This window comes from Terrapene carolina, unplaced genomic scaffold, assembly GCF_002925995.2.
Source record: "Terrapene carolina triunguis isolate 2854851 unplaced genomic scaffold, T_m_triunguis-2.0 Scaffold189, whole genome shotgun sequence".
NCBI lineage: Eukaryota > Metazoa > Chordata > Testudines > Emydidae > Terrapene > Terrapene triunguis.
The window spans coordinates 6,762,452-6,786,249 of NW_020664540.1; the positions used below are offsets into that span (position 1 = coordinate 6,762,452).

The 23,798-nt window shown below is 40.1% G+C and overlaps 1 protein-coding gene across 4 annotated transcripts in view; it reads left to right on the forward strand.

Annotated features, from left to right (window-relative positions):
• Window positions 1–23,798, forward strand: part of PPP2R5E (protein phosphatase 2 regulatory subunit B'epsilon) — a 107,836-nt gene that overhangs the window by 43,355 nt on the left and 40,683 nt on the right. The window lies entirely within an intron of this gene.

A 23,798-nucleotide genomic window follows, 5' to 3' on the forward strand; every position in this document is an offset into this window, starting at 1 on the left:
ATGAAGTCCCAGTTCTGTGGTCCTTGCTTATGCACATTTTATTCAGATGTTTGTTTTTCGTGATTGATGGATTGGACCCAGCATTTTTAAGATTGGTATTAATATAAATAATTATTAATTGTACGTTGACCTCTTTTTTTTTTTTTTTTTTTTTACGTAGTAACATTAAATGGCAAGAGCTGTATTCTGCTTTAGGGTTTTCAGAGGGAGCTGCATGTTACCATGGGCAAAATTTGAACCTAAAATGTGCAGTGTTGGTATTACATTTATTTCTCTTTGCTCTCAGAAGGAAAAATAAATGTTATTAATATTAATTTTCTTTCAATAAACTTTTTGTTGAAATTTTGGGTCAGATTTTGAGGTCTGTGTTATCATGCCAGGGAGTCTCTCACCTCCTCCAAAAATCAGAAATGGAGTAATCTCTAGAGGATTCCAGCAAATGATAATTTTCATGGGTAAAACAGGAGAGAATTGGCTTTTAAAGGCAGTGTAAAATTCTAGTTTTCCAAACCTTTGATTCCAAAATTCTAAATCCAGAAGCTTTCCTAGTATTTGTCTGTTTTAAATATACATTCTCTCTATGGAAATGTTTACTGTTTAGATAAAAATACACTTCTGCAGTTAAAGAACAAAGAAGGCCATACTGGGTCAGACCAAAGGTCCATCTAGCCCAGTATCCTGTCTTCCGACAATGACCAACGCCAGGTGCCCCAGAGGGAATGAACAGAACAGGTAATCACCAAGTGATCCATCCCATCGCTTCCCAGCTTCTGGCAAACAGAGGCTGGGGACAACATCCCTGTCCATCCAGGCTAATAGCATGTATTGCATCCATGTATTACAACAATAATAAAAAAAGACTGATGCTTAACTTAAAAAGAAACCAATTCAATTGAAATTTCATATGCCACATCTCAGCCCAGCATAGAATATTTTTGGGAGGTTTGGAAAACATTAGAAAAGAAGTTTTCTATGATGCCTTTAAAAAAATAAATGTTCCTGTCATTGATTGTTTGGCTTGTTATAACTCCAAAATGGCTTCTCTTACAGACCCCCAAATGTTTAGAGGGGGGTGGAGTTTTGTTTTATATTTTGGTACCCCTCAAAAAAACAAAACAGCTTTTGATGGGGTATACCCCTGCCCCATACTGCATTAAGGGGGGAAGGGGTTAACTAGGAGCTCATTAGAGTAATGATAAAGAAGATGGGGGAGAGCCACTGATGAGAAAAATTAAGAGAAAGTGCTTGCCCAGCCATGAGCTCAGGATGTGAGGCAGAACAGGGAAACTGGAAAGCTCTGCTACTTAAGAGACTTTGTAAGGTGAGGACAGTTTGTTTTTATTCCCCTGTTTAAAACAAGTTTTAAACTATTCATTGTTTGGTGTTACATAATTTTTGCACCAGGTTGGAAAAAGCACTCGTCTTGAGTCCCTGTACATTGGGCAAGGTAAAACAACACACGCACATTGCCCCCAAAACAACAACAAAATAAAAAGAAAAACAAAAAATTTGTCCACAGTTGTATGTACTGTGAAGTAGCAAGATGCAGTATTTTAGTTGGTGTCTTTCATTCCTGTTTCTTGTGACCACAGCTGTACAGAACTATATAAAGAGCTATGTCTAAAGTTATTTATATTTATTAATATTAAGAAAATAAATGTCTTGCTAACTTGAAGTGTGTGTGTGTGTTTGGGGGGGGGGGGTACATGAAGGGCTGGGAATGGTATGGATTAGGGGTAGGGGACTGAATGGGATGGAGTTGTGCCACCCAGTCTTGGGTGGGAAAATAAAAGTGCCTCGTATTTAGCATCAAAGGGGTAGCTGTGTTAGTCTGGATCTGTAAAAGCAGCAAAGAGTCCTGTGGCACCTTATAGACTAACAGACGTATAGGAGCATGAGCTTTCGTGGGTGAATCCGAAGAAGTGGGTATTCACCCATGAAAGCTCATGCTCCTATACGTCTGTTAGTCTATAAGGTTCCACAGGACTCTTTGCTGCTTTTTCATATTTAGCAGTCACATTAGAGCAGCATTTCTCCTTTTGGACAAAGAGAAAAACAAAGGAATTCCCTTTTCAGCAGTGTAGCAAAACAAACCAACACAAAAATGCCTGGCTCCTTAGCTTCAGGGTAATTAGTTCCAAGTTCTTTCTGGTCCACATGAGAAAGTGCAGCTCCTTCTTACCAAATGCTGTGTTCTCCAACATAAATCCCATTCTTATTATGGCTGCCTCTTAATGATCCACAGCTGAAGCCCCTTCCCTCCAGGTTTGGCAGCTCATGCAGTCTCTTTATGGGGTGGAACATGATCTCTTCTTTCTCTCCAGTGAAGAATTTTAATCCCTCCACTATTTAACTGGATTCAGGATAAATACTCTGTCAAAGGGCTCTACCTTTAATTTTAATAAATATTTAGAACCTCTTTTAGCTATAGTCAGATAAAAAAAATGCTCCGGAACAGCACCTATGGTGGTAAATGTATAGAAAATAATGCTCTAAAAGCTATTATTATTTAAGAAAAGGTTCATTTATTTTTTAATGAGCTACTGATCTGTAGCATATTCAAAATTTCTAAACGGGGCCCATATATGTATTAAGTTATCTTGCTCTTTGGTTAGTAAAACTGAGTCATATTCTCCTAAGATGCACATTTTTCTGGTTTTTATATTTCTTAATATTTAATGATAAATATTGTTTGTTTTTAAATTTATCCAAATTAATATTTGAATTTGTCCTCCTAATAGTACAAGAAAGCATTACAGTGATTTTCAAATTTCTTATTTGGATTGTTCAGTTATACAATTCTGATTTGAGTTATTTGCTTTTCTCAGTAGCTATTCTCCTCCAGTAATACTCACCCAACTAGTCTTTCTCGGTTGTGATCTATTTTTCAGTTGATGCCTACTCACCCTTGTGGTGTGAACCTGTGTTTCCTGATACTCAAGAGGGAAGCAGAGTTATCTCTTTAATAGTTAGGAGGAAATACTCTGACACTTCAGCTTGTGTCTCCAATAACAAGTGGTTGAGAACCACGGAGGGTTCCTGAGCCGTCTAAAACATTGCTTTGTAAATTTTATGGACTTCGCTGATATTATGAAGACAGCTTGCTCATATCAAGTATGTAAGAAAGATATCTTTGTACCAAGGCGCCTCTTACAGAATTGTTTGATTGCCTGTGTGTGTTTCCAGGAGTGCACTCTTCAGTTTTCAGAAATCTTAGTTTTTACAGGTTTGTTTATACCTCTTCTAGGATGGCTCCTTGTAAGTTCGCGTTTTTGTATAATAGTCCTGGACGTTTTTGTCTAGATAGTCCCTGGTAAGGGAATTGTTGGTGGATGGGGGAAAAATTGTGATTGATTTTGTAGCTAAAATGATCTAATATTTTAAATTAACTAATATATTCCTTTACAACCTTAAATATATAAAATGTTTGTCTTGGAATGTCATTACTTGAAGAAAAATAAAAATATTGATAAGAAAAGTTCTTGTAGAATATTATACAGTAGAACCCATCTAGTTTGTGTTAATGTTGAGGAAACCCATTGGGATTTACTGAATTTTGCAAGTGAGCCAGTAAAGGTGAAAGTTACCTCACTTACAGAAAGCCCAAATAATCAGGTGAAGTGCATGGGAACTGGGGAGATGAAATCCACTCATCCCTAAACCAGGCTCCATGGCATGAGATAGCACTGCAGCAGCCTATTCTCTGTAGTTTTTGCTCCATTCTATGACTGGAATAGTGTCCACAATCCTTCCGTGCTATTTATGTGGGATATTAAGGCAGTGGATTAGTGTAAGTTTAGAACCCATTGCTTCCTTGCTGACCCACCCTGTCCGCACATTGTCTGATGAGACCACTACGTCTGCCAATGGGTGAGTGGTGTTGAGGCCACCAGCATGTGGGTCCACTGCTGTAGCCTGACTGTAGGATTTTGGTGAGGTAGAGTGCCTTGTGTGCAATCTGTGCGCCAGGCTGAACTTCAATCCAATGAAAATAACAAAATATATAATTTAAAAAGTACTCTGCTCATACTGTATTAGTAAATGTTATATATTTTATAAAAACAATGAAGCCTACAAATGAGGCCTCCAGAACATTCTTTTTTGAATCTCTGCTGCCAAAGTTGGGAGTGCCATTTTTTGGAATGTGCAAATAACGTGTGTAGATAAGTGTTGTTGGTACTGGATTATTTGGACCTGGTGTTTTCTGAACTTCATGGTGGGCTGAAGAATGCATGTTACCCGTATTCCCACATTGAACTTAGTTCTGGATTTACTGTAGATAACAAGAATGTGCTGTGGTATAAATGCTTCTTTGACCTGTGCACTGTAGGTGCAAAGACACTTTTGTTAAAATGGCTCTTGTAACATTATTTGTATTAGTTCATCATCGGTGTATTTGGATAACCTCATTTACTGAGCAGCACATTTAGACTTACCCCTTTAACATGTATAAACATATAATGAAATGCAGATTTTCCTGCCAGATGGGTTTCTTCTCCACTTGTTTCTCTGGGAGAGTGCACCACTGATCAGATGGTTCCTTTCCATGATTAGTGAACAGCTGGCTTACTGCCAGTTAGACTCTAATGGTAAAGTCCTGTTTCCATTGATTGCAATGGCAGTACTCCCATTCACTCCAGTAGGGACAGATTTTCAAGCCAAAGGTGTGTCTACATCGCAAAATAAATGTCTGTGTGTGTGTTCTGAACTTGAGTTAGCGAACTCTGATTAAAATAGTGAAACAGTTTAGATGCTGGAGTTGAAGCCTATAGGGAACCCTGGAGTTGAACTCGAGCTGCTAACCCAAGTTAAAACCTGAGTTGCCTTGTGTTTGCTGTTATTTTAACCCAGGTTAGCTAACTTGAGTTAAAAACCTACCTCTTGTTTTTGCAGTATAGACAGACCCTAAGACTTTTGCTGCAACCAAAATATGAATAATGGTGAATTCTCTGAGCGTTGTCAGTGATGTCCGTCCGCCTAACATCAGGTTCACCATCTTTGTATGAAAGTGACTCTGCTAATGGTTAATTTGAGCTGAACTGGAGAGGGTGGCAGTTTTAGTGTAGCATTTGATAGCTAGATAAAGATTTTTTTTTTTTTGTCTTTGTGTTTATGTAATGTTTGAAAACAGCAGTTAAGTCTGGATCGTATTTATTCAGACAGTCTTCTGGGCTCAGGCTCCTAACATCTGGGAATTTTATCAGTAATTATGACAAGGACTCTTTACTGTATTACTGTTGGTTTAGGTTTTTGAAGTTTATTCCTGAGGGAATTCTGTGCCACTGAGCAATGCCGAATCTGTGCAGAAATTAATGTTCTGCACCGAATTTCCTTTTCCCCCCAGAGAAATGGTCTTCAGAGCCACTGGCTGCCACTGGGGGCTACTGGACCTGGCAGAGCTCAGCTCGCAAATAGAAGACACCACTGGGGAGAGGGAAGGAAGGAGCTGGAGGGTTCTGGGCAGCTGGAGGGTTCTGGGCAGCTGCAGTTCCCGGTAGGGCGACCAGATGTCCTGATTTTATAGGGACAGTCCTGATTTTTGGGTCTTTTTCTTATATAGGCTCCTATTACCCTCCCAACCCCCGTCCTGATTTTTCACATTTGCTGTCTGGTCACCCTAGTTCCTGGCACGCCCTGAAGGGAGGAGACGGTGTGTAGGAAACTCCACACAAGCCGGGGACCCAGCATCAGGCTGTTTCTCCCTCTGGATCCCTGGGCTCTGGGAGTGTAGGGGGTGTGGGTGTCTGAGTTGGCGGGTGCCCCATGGCTGGATTCTGGGGGTTGCGGGAGGAGGTGCAAGTGTCTGGGCTGGAGAGGCACAGCTGGGCTCTGGCAGGGAGGGGTGCGGTTGTCTGGGCTGGGGGCAGGGTGTGTTGGTGTCTGGCCCCCCGGCTTGGCTCTGTGTGGGAGAGGGCAAAGAAACCGGAACTGGGTTGTTGTAGGGGTTTCTTTAACTCTCTACTCCTGGGGAAATATTTTTTATACCTGTATTGTTACAGACATAGTTGCTGACAGGTATTTTGAAATAAATATTACCAAAATAATTGAAACTGGTGTGATTATATAGTGTTATTTTGACAAATAAAATATGCAAAATTTTGCAGAATTTTTAATTTTTTGGCACAGAATTCCCTCAGAAGTAGAAGTTGCATCTTTTTCTACAATGAGTTGGCCCTTACTAAAGTAGTGTAATGGCCCTATAATATTAATTTGATAATATGTAAATTATCCCCATTTACTGTTTAGCAGTGCCAGCTAATGGTTCTGGTTCTGTTGCCTAGCACACAGTGGACATTAATAATACTAATCTAGGTTGTATTAGGTTTGCAATGCAAAACCCCTACTGTGTGGCTAAGAGTGATGTCTATAACTATATAATAATAGTAGGTTGGCATTTGCTGCATCTACATCTGTGTAGTTTCCAGTTATCCATAATAAAATAGCTTTTGAATTAATTAAATTCGGTAGAATTTTTAAATAATTAAAACATGCAGGGAAAATTGTAAACGCAACATTAGAATTTGTGTATTAAAATATTATAGAATACTGATGTCAAATTGCATCATGACCCAGTAATACAGTTACTGATTTGGAACAGAAACATGCTATAATGAACTTCACTACCCCTGCCTGCCAAGATGCAATGATTATGGCATATGCTTATTTTCACAGTAATGTGTGTAACTTTTACAGACAAATATACAAAGGTAGGCAGGCTTGTGTGCGCATACACACAAATGGCAGGTAAATAGGGAGTACAGCACAGATGGGCTTGACAAGTTATTGGAAAGTACTGTCTGAATATAATTACCAATACATACTTTAATGTCTAATACTGTATCTTTTGTATTGGGGAATAAACAAAATAAGGGTAAGGGATACTGTATAGGTTTCATTGTGTTCAGTGTACAAAAAGTAATTAAAAAGCTGCCTAAGAAATACTATAATATCTCTCAATGCCACTGAATCTGGGAGAAATCAGCAATGAATGCAAGGAGGAAATATTATGGTTGATTTTTTTTTTGTCACCTATACTGATATTAGGTTTGCCATCATGGAAAAGGATATTTTCTTTACTAACAGGTGACTTTACCCAAGAGGCTTTTTCTTGCAGTGAGACCTTATATAGTATGGTATGGGCCTTAAAGATGATCATGGACAAAGAACAGCTAATTGAAGCTGAACCTGAGGAAGATGGAGTCTGTGCTTGTGGGCAGATAAAAGCATTTTGAAGAGTTTGCAGCCACGGTGCAGTTTTCTTTGGTTGAACTTCTACACCCAAAATGGAACAATTCAGTCCATTGCTTAGGAGTGAATAGAATAGAATCAAATTTTGGTGGTGGAACTTTGTTCCAAGTGATAACTTGTTCCAGTTATGTTCCTACCCCCCACCTCTTGAAAAAAAAATTGGAAAGCCTTACATTCTAAATATATAAACTACCTTAAATGTTTGCCTATACTATTGGACAGAGGATAAATGTCTTTCTCAAATTTACCAAAATAAAAAGTTTGCATAGATAGTAGCACTTGCCATCAACTGATCTTGGAATAAAAAAAAAAGTTGAATTGATTGAGGTTATATAGTCCAGATACATTGCTGAGATAATTGTTTCAGAACCACGAGACCTTTGTTATCCATTTCATGTTGTTATTTTCTTGTGTCTTGCAATAGCGTAACATGCTTAATTCTTAGCTGAAGGTGAATGATCTAGGAAGCAGAAGGACAAGAATAGGAATGGGTACCATAGAAAATTTGTGGCAAAAGAGGGGGTCATGTTGGTTTGAAGGAGTCAGTAGTTTTGAATATAGGAGGAATCACTCCCATTTTGGTTTGTGCAGGTGGGTGACAGTGATTCAGAATTTTTAGTGGAACCTAAAAAAATCACCATTGATGCTTAGGTAATCTTACACAGGTTGGGTTACCAAGATATAAAGTAGAGGTGGTAATAGTCTCTCTAAAATTACCAGAATAAACAAACATAGGAATTAAGATTTGTCTTCAAATGTTTGTAGTATTGAATGATGTTTTACTATTCTGCCTCTGATTCATTTTGTATTGGATTTGTTTTTCTATAAAATATCATCTTTCACTTGTTCTCAAACTATAAATGAAGTTTAAAACTAAAAATGTAGAATAGGAAAGCGTGATTAATTTTTTACAGAGCATAGTGTAGTATCATATTTTTAACTCTTACTGGGTTTTTATTTTGAGGAAGGGAGTTGAAGGAAAAAATCCTCTTCTAGAATAAAAAAGGGAGGGCAATTGTTAATGGAATGCAGTCTTTTGATGGCAAGTTCTGACAAACCAGCTCAAATAGCTAGGTAAGTGCCCTATAGGAAATGAGTTGCTCTTTCTCCAATTTTTAGTGGAAATAGATGTTCACATTATAGAAAGCTTTACAGCTACCATTAAATTACCCTATTCCACTGAGCACTAAATTACTGCTTTGCCCCCCCAAAATGTAGACCGTAGTAGTCTTGTATCAAGGAAAAAGGCACTGCAGCTCCCAGTACTGAAACCATTTTGTGGAGAGACGATCTGGATTTTCAGTGCTGTCAGTTCAGTTTTCACAAGCATACAGATGGTTGATTGGTTCTTATTTGTATAAACTTGATACAGGAATTTCATAAGTCTGTAGAATGGATAAAATAAATGCTGCATTTTTAATGCAATTTAAAAAAAAATCCTGGCAAGGGTCAAAACCCAATACAATTTTTTGCACTCTTAAAAGAGGTATGCATATCTACATAACTTGATCATGGCTTCAAGGACTAATTAATATATCAGATATGTAAATTAGAATGTGACTTACAGTTTGCCTTTTGGCTCCAGTCTGAGTGGAATGCAACTACAAAATTACTGTGATGTGTTGTGGTGATCTGAAATGACTGTCAAATAACATGTGCACTCAGTCAATTCATTTACTGTATAAGGACAGTCACTGTGAAGTGACAGACATAGTGAAACTGCTACCAATTTGAGACCTACTTGAGCCTTGTCTTGATAGGCATTTGTGCTCTGACATCACTGTCATATCTTAGATCAACAGGCAGTTGTACTTTTTGCTGTTGTGGTTTCTAGGTGTCAAACTTGCTTGACATTCCTTCTCTCCAGCTGTTATATTTTTGGCCATCTAGGGTGCTGGTTTGAACATGAGCACCCTTCCTCCCTGTTATACATGTTCCATTCCTGCTGCCAGTCCCTCTGAAACATCTTAATTGAGATATTTACTATCAAATTACAACACAAGGACTATTTGCACTTTGTGCATGTTTTGTTCTCAGGCAAAGTTGGAGTCTGATCCATCATCTATTGCAGGATTAGCCCCCCCTACATGAAAAAGGTGGTACGAGTATGTATCTAACAAGAGTTGAAACAGTATACTCTTGGGGGAATTCTGCGCCACTACAAATGCGCAGAATTCATGTCTCAGATTTTTTCCCCACAGAAAATAAATTTCTGCCCAAGAAGTGCTTCAGTTCCGCCTTTCACCCACCAGAGGCCTCTGTGGCACCAGAACAGCCAGCAGCATGAACACAGCTGACTGTTCTAGTGCCATAGCGGTCTCTGGTGGGTAAAAGGGAGAACTGCAGCACTTCTGTGGCACAATGTATTTTCTGGGTGGGGGGGGGGGGGGGGGGGGGGGGGGGGGCGGAATTCTGTGCGTGCCCAGTGGCGCAGAATTCCCGCAGAAGTAGAAGTTCATCACAGCACCCTGCCCGCGGAGCCAAGTTAGGACAGAGTGGGGCACACAGGGCTGCTGGGGGGGGGGGGGTCACAGACTGGGGTTCAGAGTGGCTAGTGGGGGGGGCAGACTGGGGGGCAGGCTCAGGAGCTAGTGGAGTGACAGTGTTGGGGTAGGGGAGGGGGAGAGGAGCTGCAGGGACACATGGGGATGAGGGAGGAGGCTGCAGAGACCCATGGGAGGTGTGGGGACGGGGCAGATGTGCCTGACTGAATGGGAGAGGCTTGGGGTCAGCCAGGGTCTGCATGGGGGAGGCTCCCCAACTCCCTAATAATTCTGCCGCTCATCCCCCAAAAAACCTGTTCCATACTTCTTCCACCCACACCCAACAATCCTCCAGGTTCACTCCAGGCTCCTTCCCTCTCCCTCAGCTCCTCCCTTACCCCTGACTTCCCTAAGCCTTTGCACTGCTTCTGACAGGTGCAGGAAATACAGTTCTGTATTGTAATTTAAATGAATTACTCAAAGTTCTGTACAGTAACTCCTCACTTAAAAAGAACAGGAGTACTTGTGGCACCTTAGAGACTAACAAATTTATTTGAGCATAAGCTTTCGTGGGCTACAAGCCCACTTCATCGTATGCATAGAATGGAACACACAGAAAGAAAGAAGATATTTATACATACAGAGAACATGAAAAGGTGGGAGTAGCCATACCAACTGTAAGAGGCCAATCAATTGAGATGAGCTATCATCAGCAGGAGAGAGAAAAAAACCTTTGAAGTGATAATCGAGATGACCCATAGAAAGTGTGAAATAGATTCAATTAGTGTAATGACCCAACCATTCCCAGTCTCTGTTCAAACCTAAGTTAATTGTATCTAATTTGCATATTAATTCAAGTTCAGCAGTCTCTCTTTGGACTTAAAGTCGTCCCGGTTAACGTGGTTTCGTTGTTACATTGCTGATCAATTAGAGAACATGCTCATTTAAAGTTGTGCAATGCTCCCTTATAACGTAGTTTGGCAGCCGCCTGCTTTGTCTGCTTCTTGCAGGAAGAGCAGCCCGTTGCAGCTAGCTGGTGGGGGCCTGGAACCAGGGTGGACCGGCAACCCCCCTATCAGCTCCCTGTTCCCCTAAGTTCCCTGTGCAGCAGCTGCCCAGCAGGCTATCAATTGCCAGCAGTTCAGCTGTCCCTCCCCCCATTGCCATGTGCTGCTCCTGCCCTCTGTCTTGGAGCTGCTCCCTGGAGCCTCCTGCTTGCTGTGTGGGGGAGAGGGGGCAGGGGGCACTAAAGTCAGGGTATCCCCCTCCCCCCTGCTCCTGCACTCCGCTTACCCCATCTTCCATAGAGCAGGGGGGACACAGGACAGGGCTCAGGACAGAGGGAGCTTCCTGGCAGCAGCTGCCGTCTCGGCTTGCTGATCGATTTTAAAAAGGCAGTGTACTTAGAGTGGGGTCAGAGTACTTAAAGGAGCAATGCGCATCTCTCTCTCTCTCACACACACAGTGTGTCTCTCTGCCATGCTGTCTCCCCTCCCTCCATTCGTGCTGCCTTGTAGAGTGTGAGGCTACATTAACAACAATGAGTAAACCCTTGAGGGGGTGTGTGTTATGTGTGTGTGTGTGTGTGTGTATGTATGTGTGTGTGTGTATATGTATATATATATATATAATTACATTAATTCTTATGGGAAAATTGGATTCGCTTAACATCGTTTCACTTAGTCGCATTTTTCAGGAACATAACTACAACGTTAAGTGAGAAGTTACTGTATTAATATGCCTAATAAGGAATCTATTTGTCAAAAAAAAATTACCAGAATCTTCTTTTTTTGGGTCTGTGTTGTTACAGACATACTTGCTGACAGATATTTTGAAATAAATTACCGAAATAATTGAAACTGGCATGATTATATTGTGTTATTTTAACAAATAAAATTTGCAGAATTTGGCAGAATTTTAAAATATTGTGCACAGAATTTTTAATTTTTTGGTGCAGAATTCCCCCAGGAGTAACAGTAGCTCAAGATCAATACCCAAGTTGACACTGTGTCAAGTTTAAAAGTCAAGCATCAGAGCTTTAAAGAAAATTTCAATATTGAAGCTTCAGGTGCAGAGACTTGATTTTGTAGAGTCAAAGATTAATCAAAACAGAACATAAACCAAAATTATCTTGGAGGCTTTAAAGAAGCATCTTGTCACCAAGTAACCACATTTTACTGGCTCGAAGAAGCTTTTAGCAGAAGTTCAGAAGAATGATAAAAGCATACAGCAGTGATCAGAAAAAGATGAGTTTCATTGCAGAATAGCTAGAGCAGGAACCTCTACATTCTGGTGTGCAGCTTCTGCAAGGAACTCCTATGCTGATTTCAGTCAGGGGTCCATTTAGAAGGTTATATTAGGGATGAGGCACTGACAGTTGGAATGGGCTCTGAGGTGTAGGGCAAGGAGTGATATGTGCTCAGTTACTGGTGCTTCAGAGCGCCAAAAAACCCAAAGGCAGAGGTTATTCATGGTCTGTCTTTCATTCAAGGTGCAATATACTGGATAGGAGAAACTTGTGAGATTTTCAGAGAAGTAAAATTGCAGGTCAGTAATTTTCCTTTATGATCACTAGTCTAGGAAAATCGTATTGTTCTACAGCTCAGGAAGACCCAAAGCCTGATCTGGAGAAATAGTATTTGATTATTGCCTTCCAGACAAACTGTTGATCTGTATTTAAAATACAGATGTATCAACAGGCCTGAGCCTAAAAATTAAAATCTGCTCTCGGCTTAAGCTCACTATCTTCTTCGAGTAGTGTCTCTATGGGTGCTCCACTGTAGGGGTGTCTGCGTCCCTGTGCTGCTGATCGGAGAACTTTGGTAGTGATGTCCGTTCAGCCTGCACGAGGCAAACCAGTGCTGTGGGGGGGGGGAAACCCTACACAGTTCCTTCTCAACAGGAGTTGTCCCAGTGGGTGGCAGAGGCACTGCAGATACCACTACCAGAGGTGACCAAGTCACACCACAAACTAGTGGACATTTTACATTCTTCTACCTCGTCCAGAGTAGCCCTCCCTGTTAATGAGGCACTCTTGGACCCTGCCAAACTCATATGGCAGATCCCCGTGTCAGTCCCACCAACATGTAAGCGGGCCAACAAAAAGTATTATGTGCCGGTGAAAGACATGAAGTTTCTCTTCTCCCACCCACCTCCCAATTTGATCACAGTGCACATAGTTAACTCAAAAGGCTGCCAGCACCATTTCAAATCCACTCCCTATGACCAAGACTGGAAGCGCCTGGACCTTTTTGGCAGGAAAACATACTCTTCAGCCACTCTTCAGTTCAGTATTGCGAACTATCAAGCCTTAATGGCGAAATATGATTACCAGAGCTATTCAAAACTCAATTCCTTTATTGAGCAGCTCCCAGATTTGCACAAGGAACAATTCAAGGCCATGGTCAATGAAGGCCTACTGGTGGCAAATACATCTCTCCAGTCTGCACTCAATGCTCTGACAGAGCGGCACGTTCCATCTCTGATGCCATCATGATGAGATGAGCCCCTTGGCTGCACCTATTAAGCTTCCCAAAAGAGGTTCAAACAACTGTGGAGGGACCTGCCTTTTCAAGGGACAAAACTATTTGCTGAAAGGACTGAATCGTTCCTCCACACCTTAAAAGACTCCAGGGCTACTCTTTGATCCCTCGGGATCTACACACCTGGGTATAAGAGAAAGTACAGCCATCAGCTGTCATTCAAACCCCATTTGTCGCGATATCCATCTCAAAGGTCATATGAACCTCAGAGGAAGAAGTCCAGGTTCCCCAGACAGAAACCCTTGGGATCTCAATCTACTTCCTCTCAACCTTCCTCCTCAAAGCGACAGTTTTGGTAGGTTGGTTGAGGTGCCCATAGACCACTCTCCTCAACACCGACTGATGCTGGAAAACCTCACCCATCTCTTTGGATGCCATCTCACCCCATTCTGCAGCCTCTGGGAATGGATAACCTCCAACAAATAGGTGCTGGAGATTATTTGAGATGGGTACTCCATACATTTCGCCTCCCTCCCTCCCAAAAAACATCCCCGACCCTCTTCAGGGACCCTTCTCATGAGATCCTGCTATGAAAGGAGATAAGCCATCTCTTCAACACAGGAGCCATAGAGCCAGTGCCCAAACATCTAAGAGGCAAAGGCTTCTACTCTTGCTAATTCCTCATACTGAAGAAAAAGGGAGTATGGAGACCCATTCTAGACCTCAGAGTGCTCAACAAATTTGTCAAGGCTCAGAAATTCAAGATGGTCACATTAGCAACAATTATTCCAGGATTAGAAAAAGGAGACTGGTTCTCAGCCCTTGACCTTTCCACATTTGTATCATACCAAGTCACAGATGAGACCTCAGGTTTACACTAGGCCAAGACCACTGCCAGTACAGAATACTCCCTTTTGGCCTCTCATTGGCCCCTAGAGTATTCTCCAAGGTCTTCTCCATAGTGGCGGCCCACTTACACTCCCAGGGCATTATGATTATCCTTACCTGGATGATTGTCTCCTCAGGGCACGTTCCCTTCACCGAAGCCCTACGAATCAGCCATCTATTTCAGAATCTGGGCTTTCAAATTAATGCACAAAAATTGACTAACTGTGGTACAGAGGTTAAAATTCATAGGACCTGGCCTCAACTCCGTCCATGTGAGGGGGCTCCTCCCACATCACAGATTCCTCAGCCTCTTCACACTTCTAGAGACAGCGCCCAAATTTCGGCCAGACACTGCCTCCAGCTTCTGTTAACATCGGCCACACTGCACATGAGATGCCTCCAAGCGTGGTTTGGTTTGGTTTGGTTTGGTTTACAGACTGAACAGAGACAACATAAACTACTATCGGTGCCCACCAAGATCAGACAATCCTTGAATTGGTGGAAAGACCCAATAAACATCTGCAGAGGAATTACATTTGTTCAGCCTTCCCTATCGCTACCACTGATGCATCCCTCATAGGATGGGGCGCGCACATCTCAACGATCTCACAGTGCAGGGCAAATGGTCTCCATCCAAGACATGTTGTCACATCAACCCGCTTGAACTCAGAGCGGTAAGAAATGTGTGTGCTCACTTGCTCCTGCTGATCAGAGGCATGCACACAAAAGTCATTATGAACAACATAATATGAACATGCATATATTACATAAACCCACAAGGAGGTGCGAGATCACCCTCCCTGTGCATGAAAGCACTAAAGCTATGGAACTGCACTGCTGCATTTCCCACAATGTCACATGAAGCCTACCTACCGGGTGTGCACAACACAACAGTGGAGAGTCTCAGCCACAAATTCCCACATGATCATGAATGGGTGATATATGTCGTGGAGTGTCACTGAATCGTCTGACAATGGGGGACACCCACAATAGACCTGTTTACCACTTATCAGAACAAGAAACATCCACAGTACTGCTCCAGAGGGGGGATCGGATTACACTCCCTGCGGGACGCTCTCCTCCTCTAATGGGACAAGGGCCGCCTTTATACCTTTTCCTCCATTCCCTCTATTACTGAAAATCCTCTTGGAAATAAAAAGAGAAAAAACAAATATTATGTTGATTGCTCCCACCTGGTCCAGACACACATGGTATCCTTACCTGTCACAACTGGTGTTCTGTCCACCATGACTCTTCCAATGACTCCTTACCTTCTGTTGCAGAACAAGAGGCACACTCTCTCCATCCCAGCCTGTGGATACTGCGGCTCAAAGCCTGGCTCCTTTGTGGTTCAAGCACATAAAGACATCTTGCTCTGAGGAGATACAGGAAGTGTTATTACACAGTAGAAGAGTAGCTAACTGTCGTACCTACCTACAAAAGTGGACTAGATTTCGAATATGGTGCCAGCCCAAAAGCGTCACCCCGGATGCAGTCACTCTACTTGTAATCCTAGACTATCTGTTGACTCTCAAGAAATAAGGACTTTCTATTAGCTCACTAAAAATCCACTTAACAGCAATTGCGACCTTCCACCAGCAGGTAGAAGGGTACTCAATTTTCTCCCACCTGACTACGAAGAGGGTTCTCAAAGGCAATGTGAACCTCTTTCCTCAACCCAGGCTTCCCTCCACAATGGGATCTCAATCTAGTGTTAAAAGGACTGAATAGGCTGCCATTTGAACCCATGGCCACTTACTTTCTAACTCACCTTTCCATGAAGATGGCGTTCCTGATCGCTATAACCTCGGCAAGAAGGATAGGGAAGATAGCGGGTCCAATGGCACATACCCCCTTCATAGTGTTCTTTCCTGACAAAGTCATGCTTAGACACATCCGAAGTTCACTCCCACGGTTACTTACGCATTTCACGTGAAACCGCTTATTCACCTTCCAACCTTTTATCCCAAACCTCATCAGGATAACAGAGAAGCCATCCTCCATATGCGCGACATGAGGAGAACCTTGGTCTTCTATTGGGACAGGACAAGATTTTTTTAGAAAATCTCTGAGACTCTTCCTCTCCATTGCAGATAGATCAAAAGGTACAGCAGTTTCTACGAGATCTGTCTCCTCGTCCGTCGCCTACTCCAAGGGTATCTGTATATCAGAAATCTGCGGAGCAGCTACTGAGGCATCTGCACATACCTTCGCACAACACTATGCCATTCTGGGGAACTCTGCTGCAGACGCCACATTCGGTGCCACGGTGCTATCTTCTATAACAGACTCGACTCCGAAGCCCCAGCCTCCGGTGGGGAGAGGCACTGCTCGGGAGTCACTTAGAGTGGAGCACCCGTAGGGACACTACTTGAAGAAGAAGAAGAAGAAGAGGAAGTTACTCACTTTGAGCAGTAATGATGGTTCTTCGAGATGTTTATATCTACATGAGTAATGTTGGTGCCAGTTAACCCTGCATTTTTGGCTCACAGTACCTAAACTCTGCCCTGCTTGTATAATGGTTCAATATACGCAGAGAACAGAGTTGGGGAACAGCTTTGAAAAAGCAGCCTATTGTAGATGAGCGATTACTGACTCCATAAAGCATTCATAATATTGTCAGTTAGCTATGAAAATTAAATGAAAGTAATCAGGCAGATTACTTCTCAGGAGAGTGTGTGTGTGTGTGTGTGTGTGTGTGTGTGTGTGTGTGTGTGTGTAAGAGAGAGAAAAATATACATACTTTGTCGTACTTTTTGAGTGAAATTCTATTTTGAAAAAGGTCTGTATAAATGTGTACCTTTTTACATAACAGGTCTGCTTTCTTTATTTGGAATAAAGCTAAAAGAAGGTACGCTAGATTCTATTCTTTCTTGCATATCAATAATAGAATTGTTTTGTAAATTCCAGTTACTGGGCCAATCGATTGTCAGGGCAAATCCATTGGCGAAAATAGTGATGTAGAGGTATATAAATGATGGGGAAATTTGGCTTTCATAATACTTATAACTGGTGGTGATGCACAAGAAAGAAAGGAAGAACCCATCTTGGCTTTCAGATCCCCTGAAGTTTGCAGGGCTGATAGTTGGCAAAATACCTTTTCACATGTAAATTGAGCATGTTTAATCTGGATATCATTGAGATGCTACCATATGTGCAATGCCATTTTTAGAGTCACTTCAGAATAGGACTGCACTTGATTATTCAGCTATAAATAATTTTAATACTTCTGTGTAGTGCTTTATTATTTTCATAGACTTATAGTAGTCTAAATTTATTTAAATATAATAATATTTAATCTCTCTGGAAATGTGTAATCCTATGACCAAATACTTGCATAACAACAGCACCAATGTGAAAAGCATAGCATGGCTGACAAGAATCAGCATTATAAAGTAGTCTGATTCATTTGACCCAAGGAAAATATGCATTTAGTGAGAAATATCTTAATCCCAAAAATACAAAATTCCTGCAGGACGTAGGATTTTAAGTAGATAGAGCAATAAATGGCTTGCACTAGATCTGGAATGTCTATATGGAATAAACCTTGTTTTTTACTGTTGTTAATCAGATGCTGAAATGATTTCACCTTTTGGGGAAAGTATGTGAATACAGAGTTCTCTTGTGATTGGAAGGCATAAATAAGATCCGACAGCTAATGCAGGTTAAAACATTTATTCTTAATTACTAGTTCTGTTTTCCTCTTGGCTATGGGATTTGTTTTGCATTCAGTTTGTGTTTTGGATTTTTTCAAGCTTAATAATATATCACACACAATTTCTAAGGTGTAAGAAGGCTATATTTATTGTTTATACATAAGTTAATTAATCCACGTAATGAATGTAGTGAAAGTAATAGCTGTCTTCAAAACATTTAGAGGATGAAGTTAGTACTAATGAAAACAAGTAGTCTGGGAGCATTGGTTTGGGGCAATCCTAGTATAGGTGAGCATTTTGCAGTTTTTATTGCACATGTTCCAAACATTTCATTTGCAATCTGCAACCCTTTTGTTTGTTCTATTCGCAGGCCCCTATTGAGTAGAGACTGCCAATCTGTCCCAAATTGTATGATGGTTTTGTAATTTGTAAAATGATGACTAGTGTCACCGTAACTCACTTTCATTTGTGACCTTAAGAAGGATTTGAAGCCAGCTCTCTGAAAGTGAACAGCTAGTGCACAAACTCATTCTACCCAATCCTCAAGAAGATACTTTTAATTTGTTCATAAAATGTATGTTCTGTATCAAGAGTGTCATATTATGTAAATACAAAAGTGTTGTACTACAGTATATTTTTATTTATTATTGTCCACAATAATACTGTAATGTCAAATTTTGATCACCATCTTTGAACAAAGACATAGTTAAATTTACAAGAATATAGTATAGGGTAACAAAAATAACAAAGGAAAAAAGGTTGATAGTGGGATTATTTAGTTTGAGAAAAGCAATTAAAAGCTAACGTGACTGAAATATTTAAAATATTTTAGAGTTACTATTCCAGGAGTGCTAATGAGAATCACAGATAAGGTTGCCCAAGCATTTCTATTATAATGCTCTATTTTGATTTGGTTATAACTGTGTGATTCATACTCATTTTTGTTACAGGTTACTGATTATTCATAAACTCAGTGAACTTAATTCATCTAGAAATCTGATATGAAAATATTCTTTGTTATGTGTTTTAAATAGCTAAAGGGGAAACTGTCAAGCTTTTCACCCCTCAAAGGTCATTTTCTTTAAAGGTTTCAAAATGAGGATTCCCTCAACCACTCACTTAATTATTATTATTTTTTTGTTTACTAAAAAGAAAACCATACCTTCTGGTGTGTCTTAAACATACTAGTAATGGCATGCATTCCCCCCACTTGATTTGTATTTATAGTGTGTTGTGGGGGGGAGGTTGTTTTAACAGTAGTCTGTTAGAGCAAACATCTGTCCTTTGTGAGTACCCTGATCTTTATAACTGCAAATAAATAAAACTTGTAATATTCAGTGTAACTAATTTTTGAGCTCTAAAAGCTTGATAGTGTTTCTTTAGGAAAAAATAAAAACTGCAAAATTCACTGAAAACAATGGGACTTTCATCTGTTGGGCACAACTTAAATTTGTGTTAATTCATCTCAATCTGTGTTTTATCAATTAATTATGCAAGTTAATTCTTTATCTTTCTGGAAATTGCAACTTGACTATAGATGAAGTGATTTCTGTTCTTAATTGTCATGTTTTATTCGTTGACTTCCTCACCTTTACCTGCTCTTTTTCAGATCTTCCTTATTTCCTTGGTACAATGTAGGTATTATTAACACAAGTTAGAATCTATTGGATCTAATCTATCCCTTTTGATTTTATTATGAGATGATTATTGCTGTGTATCTTGAGAAATCTGCTACTGCTTTGATGTGCAATAGTGATTTTTCTAAGGTATGTAGTTATGAATGCCAACATACCCCAAGTAAACATCAATTTCTAATTCATAACTAGAAATCTGTACATAGTTTTACCTTATTTTTAGTGCAGATAATTAATATGTGATCACCATTTCAGTGTGGTAGACTATGACAGTAATAGTAAACTGGATTTGGAGGTCCATTGGTAGAGAGAGGCTGCCTGTAAGATTATCAGCAGAAAGAAGCTGACAGTTCCCTTGCCCCATACTATTTTGCACTGAAAGTCTTTCATCATCTCCTCTCCAGTCCATCCCTTAGAAAGATTAAAAGATTATACAGCAGCATCTTTGGACCTCTGTTCACAGACGGCAGTCTTTTAAAGAACTGACCTTTCATGATGGAAAACTGAACTGAAGTAGTGGGAACTGGCAACACAAAATAACTTCAACATGGAAGATTGATTTGTTGATTTCTGCTGACCCATTTCCTCTTGTGCTGAGTGCATCCTGCTTCCCAAAGTCCTTTGTTACCTTTATCCTTAGAGAGTTCATCGTTCCCTTCCCAACAGAACTGCCAAGAGGAATTTCAAAACTGTGTTGCATTCAGTTTTTCCCCAGGACTTGATCACTGTTCTAATTGATTGCTTAACTGATGATTTGCTTCTTAAAGAAGGACTAGATCAAGAAGAATTTTCACAATTTGTGTACTGATTACAAAAAGTCTATAATGACTTAGTTTTAGTGTGTTTTCTGATGCAGTGTGTCTTGCATAGCATCATCTTTGTCGTTTCTGCTTTGGAAAATACAATTTATTTTCTCCCCAAGATTTTAATTGAGAGAACTTTGAAAGAGATTAACAATTATTGTGGTGCCTTTTTAACCCCTGATTTTAGTTTAAGGTTCCCCAGCATTGTAATTTGTAGTAAGTTTAGATAAGCTATGTAACATGTTCTGGGGTGAGCTGTGCTATATGCCATTAGGCTTAAGCCTAGGAACCCTTTTTTGAGTTAATTTTCCTTTAGACAGACCTAGTGAGTGTCAATATATATAGGCGCCGACTTCCTCTCTACCAGGGGGGTGCTCGACCCCCCTCCGCCGCAGGCCCGCCCTCACTCCACCACTTCCTCCAAGTCCCCACCCATGCCCCACCTCTTCCTGACCCCACTCCACCCCCAGCATCTTCTGCCGCCCATGCCTGGTATCCTGGCTGCTGGCCCCTTGCCCAGAGTCCCGGCTGCCGGCCGGCGTGTGGGGCTGGCGGCCGGGACCCCATATAAAACTTGAGGGTGCTGCAGCACCCCCTGCACTCCTAGTTCCTCGCCTATGTCAGCTCCTTGATGGTTAACCGTTTAACCAATAGAATTTTAATAGGTTACATGGTTACTATTTTTAAACCCTATTTATATCCCTACTGCCGGTGGGTGCTAAGCACCTGCTAATTTTTTTCTGTGGGTGCTCCAGGGCTGGAGCATCTGTGGAGTTGGCACCTATGCTAATATAGACCCATACCCCTACCTTCCCATCTACTATAAAACAGATACACAATTTATATAAAAATAGATACACACGTTTATGTATATAACATCATGGGTTTTATTGATGCAATATGCAAGTTGCAAAGAAATGTAATGAATTATAAAAAGTTTTGAAACAGATTACAGGCTAGAACTAAGCATTATATATGTTGTGGAAATAACACTGAAATACACCTAAATACAATAGATACCAACTACCCCATCTGAACCATAGCTTATGTTTTGGAAGAGATTGTTAGTGCCCATCTCAGAGAAGACTGGGTTCTAGGATCCCTCAAACACACTGTAGTTAGGCCACTACTAAAAAAGAAAATTCTGAACTCCAATCAGCCACCTCCCAGTCTGACTCTTGAAGTTCCTTTTTTTGTGAAAGATCATCAAGAAAATGGCAACATGAAAACATGACAGATATCTAGCTTCTGAAGCCCCTGGCCTTATTTGGTGACATTTCAGACGAAGTGGTACTAATGGAAGTTGTTGATCTTCTTGTGCAATGGGCAGAGGCCAGATACCTTTATTGATATCCCTTGACTTGTTATCAGATTTCAGCACTTGCTGACACAGCTGTGTAACTTTATCAAGATGGCTGGAATAGCTTTAAAATGGTGTTTTGCTCATTGCTTCTGATAGTTTTTTAGAAGGTGGTGATGGTTGACTGCTCCATCCCAAAGGTTCTTATTTGTGGAGATTTGCAAGACTCCAATCTGTCATATCTTCTGTTCAACATTTATACAGAGCCTCTGGGAATGCGTTGTGTGGAATTAGAACATGATATAAATTGCAGTATCATTAGTACACTGCTGACGCCTATTTGGCATCTTCTCCTTTGACTCAGACATGGGTGTTGCAGAGCTCACTAAATGCCTAGCAAATCTGAGATCTGGAATAAAACCAACTATCTGCAACTCAGCTTGTCCATGACAGGGGTTATTCTATGTAGCAAGGAGGTTGAGGATCTGATGGAATCTATAATTGCTCCATAAGTGCTACACATACAGGAAGAAATTGCAGAGGGTATTGAGCTTTGCCATGTCAGATTTATATATTTTAGTGCAGAATGTCAGCCATATGGCTGATTACGTATTCATTGTTTCTACAGCAATCCAATATCTTCACTGCTTTGCTTTTTTTTTTTAAGATTATACCAACAAAAAATAATTAATGTGTAGTGGATTAGGAAGCATCTCTCATTCAGCACTTTAAAATAAAATACAGTTGTGCAATCCTTTAGTCTGTTAATATGAATCTGAGCCTTTAATAATTTGTTCTGCAAGGATTTACTTTTGTAAAATTCACAAATATTTTTAAACATGAAATTAGGCATAGGTATATATAATTTTAATTTAAATCTTTAATTAATGTGCTTTATTCCAAAATAAACCACACTTATCAATTTCCCATGTTTTCCAAGTATTCCTCCACCTGATCAACACTATACCCTGAAGATTAAAAAACAAAAAACATACCAGTGGGCCAAATGTTGGCCCTCCTTTATATTTGTGCATCCCTGTTTAAGAAATGTGACTACGTAAAAGATATGACTTGTATTAAGAGAAGAAAGTGTGATATAGTTGATCTTTTTCAGATTATTAAAACAGTATACATTACAAATGTATGGAGTGTTAACTGTTTCTAGCTGAAAGCTGAATAGAATAAGCTTGTATGCTTTATTTGTAGCATTTCTTTGAAGATCACTAAGTCCATTGTGCTGTGTAAACCTCTTGAGCTAAACTGCAGTTTCTTTTTAAAAAAAAAAAATTGGGGTGGGAGGTAAGGAGGTAGCCTTCCTCAGTTGTTTGGCATCTTTTCTGTTTAATATCAAGGTTCTGTTCTATAATTTTTCTATTATCATCATTAGCCCCATGTGTACATGAAAATCAGATAAACTAAATTTACTACATATTCTTTTGAAATAATGTTTAATAAGGTAACTAACCTGCCACTGTGAATAAAATAGAAACTGTCAAGTGTTTGAGCACATTTATGGTAGTGCTGTTGAGTCCATTTTTATTTCATGTAGTTTTGCTAAGCGATTGATCCAGTAAGACTGGCAAAACAGAGAAAAGCAACAAATATATACGCACTTACTTTATCAGCCAAGAATATTTTTCTACTTTGGGAGAAGGGTGTTCAAATATAAACTATATGTAAAGGGTAGCATATTCTGTTGCTTTGGCAGGATTCTATAACAGAAAAGCTTCATTGACTACTGCAAAATTACAATTGATTTTATTACAGAAAGTGTCAACATGGGAATAAAAATTAATGGGACTGTGAACATTTGTTTGGAAAGTCAGATTTATTCATATGGTGTTGCTGTATGGTACAGCACTTTTTGAAATATAAAGATTAATTCAGATCAAGCAGATAGAAATATCAAGTTTTAGAACTTTCTTCCTTCTTTATAGTGTAAGCTAACTGTGGCTCTGATCCTGTGAGGTGCTTAGCACCCTCAGATTCCAGTGAAGCCGGTGGTACTTGATTTCTGAGCAGCTTGCAGGAGTAGGTCTTATATGTAGGTATGTTTGTACTCTCCTCTAAGTCTTGGAGATCTGGTAAACGTTACTTTTAAAAGTAAAAAATTAAATATAGTGGTACATGCGGTATCCAAGATCTCCACTACTGAATACGCATGAAATTTCTATAAAGGGTTTAATTATTAGATTGAGCACTGTTTTATGAAAACTGTATGGAACACTGCTTTCTTTTGAAATTGCTCTTCAAAAAGAATTCCTATTTCATATAAAAAGATGCCAGACTCACAAAGATTTCCTT